The sequence below is a fragment of the Rhinatrema bivittatum genome, chromosome 7 (genome assembly GCF_901001135.1).
Source record: "Rhinatrema bivittatum chromosome 7, aRhiBiv1.1, whole genome shotgun sequence".
Lineage (NCBI taxonomy): Eukaryota > Metazoa > Chordata > Amphibia > Gymnophiona > Rhinatrematidae > Rhinatrema > Rhinatrema bivittatum.
This window is the reverse complement of record NC_042621.1, coordinates 254,462,101-254,468,100: the sequence shown is the minus strand read 5'-3', so window position 1 is coordinate 254,468,100 and position 6,000 is coordinate 254,462,101. Positions and strand designations below refer to the sequence as shown.

The window sequence follows — 6,000 nt, the reverse complement described above, 5'->3', positions numbered from 1 at the left end:
TTACTGTATCCGCCCGATAGAGTGATAATAAAGTTGCAGTTTCACTTTTTTTTTTGCTTTCCCTTGCTGTGATTGTTTTTTCTCCTTTCATCAAAGGAAGCTCGATCCTGATGTCATCAGATTCCACAGGCGACTGAGAGAGAGACAGACTGAAGAAGCCTAGTTTGAGGAGTCACGAGCTGTGGCGGGTGAACTAGCGAGCACCTCACGCTAACGAGAAGAGATCTCACGTCTTGCATTTTCCTGCTTCCACACATGCTCCATAAGTAAGGAACCCAAGCTGTGAAAAAGTCACTAAATTTGCAGCTAAACTGTCTCTGTCGCGTTCACACTTCTAAAATCTCCATCGAGTTCAGAAAGTCGCTAAACCGTCAACACTGCCTCCAGCTGTACTTGAAAGCGGAATTTCGCCACGTGGAGACCAAAGAGAATTCTAGGAACATCTGCGCAAACTCAAAGCCTCAAGGAGGTGAGGTTTACCCGGCGAGTGCGTAAGAAGCGTAGCTCTTGGGTTCTCTCCCGGCGTGCTTAGGGACACTAGCCTCTATTCACTTAACAGCTAGGCTAGGAAGGTGAACTCCGCAACGCAAGGCGCGCAGTGCCGGCCTGGAATACGCGTCTGTAACTGACCGGTGACGTGAGAGAGAACGCCTATTAAAAGGCCAGGAAGCGGCGCCACGTAAGGGCCGCCGAAGCCGGGAGGATTTGGAGCGTGGCACCCGTGGGAGAGAAAGCAGGTGAAATGATGGGTGTGATTTGTTCTTGAAGCTGGGAAATAGTTGCTAGTGCATGCCACTGTGGGATTGCTGGTTACATTTTGCCTGAGTCAGCGGCTGGGCTAGTGGCTGCAGTGTCGCTGGGGAATAGTGTGAATACTGGGCTGAGGGGGTCTTGCTGCTGCCTATGCTGGCCAGACAATTATAAATGTGACTTTCCACTGCTGTTTACCTTGCTTATTCTTGTACGGAGATTAATTTTGAGGGTTATGCTGGGATATAAATGACAACTATGCACATCTCCGTGAAAGGTAGAGTTGGCAGGGCAGTGTATGTTGGCTTAATGGAGGAGAGCTTTTCAAAGAATAGTTGCCTGGGATGGGTTTTATTTCAAGACGTATTTACAATCTGTTGGTAGTCTAGGTGGATGAATGAGAATAAATCAGATTTGGAGTAAATTCAAGGGTGGGGGTAGTGGTGATAGAATGCCGAAGAGTGACTGGGTGAAAGGGGTAATGGATGACAATAGTGAAAGAAACTTGATTCATAGTATCTGTGATTGGGGGAAAAATGAGGTAGCTTCTTGTCTGTCTTTTGTGAAATTTATGTGCACTGCCCTATAACTTTATCTTATTAGTATTTATTAATCATTTACACCATAATGTACTAAGTGACTTACAATATAACACATCAGCAAAATAACATTTTAAAATTAAGACATTAATCTTATCAAAATCATGACTATTAAAGATAAAAATACACACAAATTCAGTAAAGATGAAAAAATACACAACTAAAATATAAGCATCAAAACAATTTAAAATGACTTGCCCAGATTAAAAATAGTTCTGTTAAAATGTCTCTAAAACTGCTGTAAAAGCTTTAAAATTCTCTGCTAAATGTGAAGCCTGAGGTAATGTATCTCTTAATCCTGTCTCTAGTGAGATGATATGGAACAAAAATGCCCACATTTGACTTGACATGAGTATAACGAAAGGTGCCAACTAATCTGGCTATCCCAGTAGGTATCTTGAAGGGTTTGGGGATGTGTTGTGTTTTCATGCGTATTTGAAAGAATCTATATTTTGTATGAAATCAAGTGTTCAGGGTAGCGAGCAATGAAACATCCATAAATAAACCCCAAAGAATAAATATAGACACAACATGGTTAACATACCAATGTCAAATTCCAAAAATAAAGAACCTTCACAATTGTAGAAATTTCAAGTAATAAAAACCTCAGGACCAGTTTCTTAACCAGAAGCCAATGGTGTATGTGAGGCTGTTACAATCATAGGTCTTAAAAAAAAAAAAAAAAAAGCAAACAAAAAAAACCAACCCTCCAGCCCCCTAACATACCAATGTGACATTAAAAAAAATCCCTAATTCAAGGAACAAAAATTACAATAAAACACAAATGCATTGTGAAGGATCAGAGTATGGCTGTAACATTTACAGATTTTGTAAAAGATTTGTTTTTGCTATAATTATCAAGTTATCTTCTGCTATTGGCTCCTCTTCCCCCCCCCCCGCCCCCCAGTTCCAGTACCCCTGTTTTATTGTAACTTTTGCCTTCTATGTTTTGGTTAATGTTATTACCCTTTGTTGCTTGTAAACTGAGATATGATTTGTATCATGAATGTTGGTATAAAAAAGCACTAAAATCATATAAGGCCCTGTATATTGAAATAAATGTGATCTGTCTCTACATCTTTTTCTTCAGGGCAGTGTCTCCAAAGGTGATTTGCTTTGTGCATACCTTGGTGGGAATGAGTTAATTTCCAAACCAAGGTATGTTGGGAATGATCTCAGTTTCTCTGATTTATTGTTTATGCTGTTAATATTTATTTAAAACAGCTTATTTGTCTTTACAAGCAAGCATAGGTTTCCTAAAGCAGTGAACAATAACAATGTTATTGATTTTGTGTTTAGGTAATGCCTCTTTATTGGTTGCTCCTTTAGGTATAATACATATTTGCCTGTCCCTAGAGAGTTTAGAATTGTGAACAGGACAATGAGCCAATTTATCTATTTTTGGTAGGTGAAGCAGATGGCGGTTGAAGTGACTCACAAGGAGCATCCTTGGGATTTTAATCCCTGGCTTCCCCAGCTCTGTCTGCTACTGTAACCACTAGGCAATACCTCCACTCAAGTCCACGAATACAAATATCCTAAACAGATGACTAACAAATACTTTGCCAGTGGACCTTGAGCTTTGTTCACTTCTTTCCCTGACCTGCCAGTGGCACCTTGAGCTTTGTTCACTTCTTTCCCTGACCTATTAGTTGTCTGAGAGAAGCAGCCATGGTGTTTAATTGAGCTCTAATCTGATGTGAGGAGGCAGTTTATTCAAACGCTGTGGAGAACTATACAATCTCATTTTTTTTCACAGACTTATCTGTAGTGAACACTAGGAAAACTTAAGACTTGCATTTTGCCTAAGAGCCTCCTTTAGGAAATCATAAGATGTAATGTGTGTGTACAACACATCGAGGTACAAGTGGAAGCTTTTTACTCAGATTGGTGCCTAATCCGGTTGGGATGCTTTCAGTATCTTTCTGACACTTTTTCTTGGTCTCTGATTGCATCCCTGAGTATTTGAGGATCTCTCTCTCCTTATAGTCCACAGAATAGTCATCTAGTTCTGGCACTTCTGTTAATAATAGTTCTTGTTTCTCCATCTTCAAATGTTTTATTGGTTGACATAGGAGTATGTCAGGTGATCCCAACGTCTTGCTCTACAGTTCTGTTAAGATTGTGATACCTGGGTTTTCCTGGTACAGTGGTGTTACAGTATTTAGTTTCCAATAAGTTATGCCTTTCTGTATACAAAGCGTTTGACAGCACATCATACCCAGCAGTGAGATGTGTAACTGTTTCCAGTTTTTACAGAAGCTGCATTTATCTATTTTACCAATATGTGCCGGATGTGAACCTTCTTGTCCATACTCCACTGCTGCAATTATCAGTGTCTCCTTTAGGTTTAAGTTCACGTCTCCTTAACTATTCCTGTATCAAGTTTGATCTACCTGAAGATGCTGGAGTAACTGTACTGTATTTGTTCTTATCCCAATTTTTTCTTGTTTTCTAGGTCTCCTGTTTTTTCTCTTTTTTTTTTTTTTTTGTATGTTCTGTTGCTTCTTTCCTCTTGGTGCTGGTAGATTCTCACTCATAGTTTCTGTCTGTTGGAATGCTTGGGCAGTTTAAGAGTGGAGCCTGATTCTCACTGTTCACTTGAGTGCTTGGGTCCCTTGTTTCTGGATGTCTGCCAGTGTTAAATGTTTCATTTGTTTAAAAACTTTATCTATTTTAGGGTATGACTAAACAATTCTGTGCTTTGGAGCCTGTGACTAGCAGTGCTGCTCTTGTATATTTGGAGTATGCCAGTACCTTTGCTTAGGTGACTGATCATCATTATGTAAAGTCTTCCACACAGAGGTTGGTAGCTAGGAAAATCTTCACAACACCTGTGGTGGGCAGCGTTAGTATTTACGCTTTTGGTGTTTGTTGCCTTTTTGTCATCTGGAGCTTGTGCTGTAAGTTTGGGTGAAAGTTTCATCAGCTACTAAGGCAGACTGTGATTGGTGCTTTGACAGGGGGCAATCTTTGCCATTTAGTCTCTACTGTTTGGCTGGCTGTTGCAAATGAACTGTCTGGGAGCTTTCAGGAGTTGCTGTAATTGAGTTTGAAGCAAAGCATTTCGCTGCCCACCTCCAAAACCATAAGCAAATGACTGGGTGCAGAACTTCAGTAGGAAGATTAGAGGACTTGTCATAATAACATAGTAAATGACACACAAAAGGGCTGAAATGGCCCATGCTCAACCCTTTGTGTTAACATCATATTGAGTTTTAAAATGTGCAAAGCTAGTGAAAGGTCACCACTAATAGTCCTGCAGTTTAGAACCCACTGTTGCATAGTAATGACATCACTACTTTTCTTGCGTCTTGAGGCCATTTGTTCTGTAGTTCAGCTGTAGTGTGGACAGAATGTGGTGTAATTCACCAGTTACATGTGTTTATCAGCTCCTGTTGTAAAATGATAAAGCAGTGTACTGAATTTTAAATAAGGGTGAGATGATTCTTGAGAAGATATATAGATTTTTGTGTGCTTGGTGGTTAGTGCTGGTGAGGTAATGGCACTTCATGTGTACAGTCTGGTTACCTGCAAGCGATCATGATCCTTGTACTCTCATGTTGACTGCTTATATTCTGTACAGATGCTCCTGTGTGCTGTCTGTGTAACCAGGCTGATACTCACAAGCAGTAGTCTAAGGGTACAAGCATGTTCATTAGCTTCCAGTGTTTCTCTGGGTGTCATGAAAATGACTGAGCATGTGCTTGCAACCTGTGGCACTATTATCTTGATCAATATCATGAATGTATTTTAGCAGCTGCAAGAGTATAAAGTGTTGTCACAAAGTATACTTTAAGATTACTTTAGTGGTGTGGATGCTATAATTCTTACATTTTTTTGATTTGTTTTCCATGCTCATAGCCAAAAAGATCGCTATGAAGTACATAAACACACACAATTAAAATCATATCTAACAAATTGACAAAAGTAAATGAGCCATTTCATAGGGTTTAGACAGGTGGATCCAGAACAAATGGGTTATGCACCTCTACCAGCAAATGGAGACAGAGCAAAGCTGACATCACAGTTTATATACCCCTGCAGTGACATCAGCTCCCCAGTATTCTGTCTCCAGCAGATTGTAGACGTGCATCTCCCTACTGGAGATGGCTTAAAGCTTTCAGAAGGAGAAAAGAGAACTTGCCCCACTCTTCTGTGGTGATACCATATAGTACCTCCCTCAGCTGAGAATTCCTGAGGTGATGTATATTGGATTTTTCCCTCAGGTGAGTGCCTTGGTCCAGTAGCTGGTTTTCAGCCATGATGAACTTAACTGTAAAAGACAGCTGAAAAGCAAGCAGCTGCGAGCCCAGCAGTGATGGTATATGCCTTTTCACCTGCAACCAAAGTCATTCTGTACTCTGCTAGGATGGGCTGCGATCAGATAAAACAAAAAGGAAGGCTTTTTGTAGGGATTCTTCTTTCCTCTGGTACCCTTGCTTGGTGCACTGATCTGACGTTCGTTCCTGCCTCTGAGGGAGTTTAGGGGATGTGGGCAGTCTGGTTGAGCAGCCTTTTTGGGCTAGGCCCTGCTCTTAGGCTTATCACTGTGTGCCAAGTGGTAGACTGTGGTGGTGTGTTTGCACGTTAGACTGTCCTTTTCAGGATTACCTGGTCAATCAACTGTGTTCAGGAAGCTGTGTGGTGG

At 40.8% G+C, this 6,000-nt stretch overlaps 1 protein-coding gene across 3 annotated transcripts in view; it reads left to right on the top strand.

Moving 5' to 3' along the window:
* Positions 1-503: 503 nt before the first annotated feature.
* ALDH18A1 (aldehyde dehydrogenase 18 family member A1) overlaps positions 504-6,000 on the top strand; it is an 83,905-nt gene continuing 78,408 nt past the window's right edge. For 2 of the 3 annotated variants that reach the window (XM_029610056.1, XM_029610054.1), the window contains exons 1-2: positions 504-737; positions 2,440-2,507. The gene's annotated coding sequence lies outside the window, so the exon portion shown is untranslated. The remainder of the gene's footprint in view (positions 738-2,439; positions 2,508-6,000) is intronic. The other variant, XM_029610055.1, reaches the window with a different exon arrangement.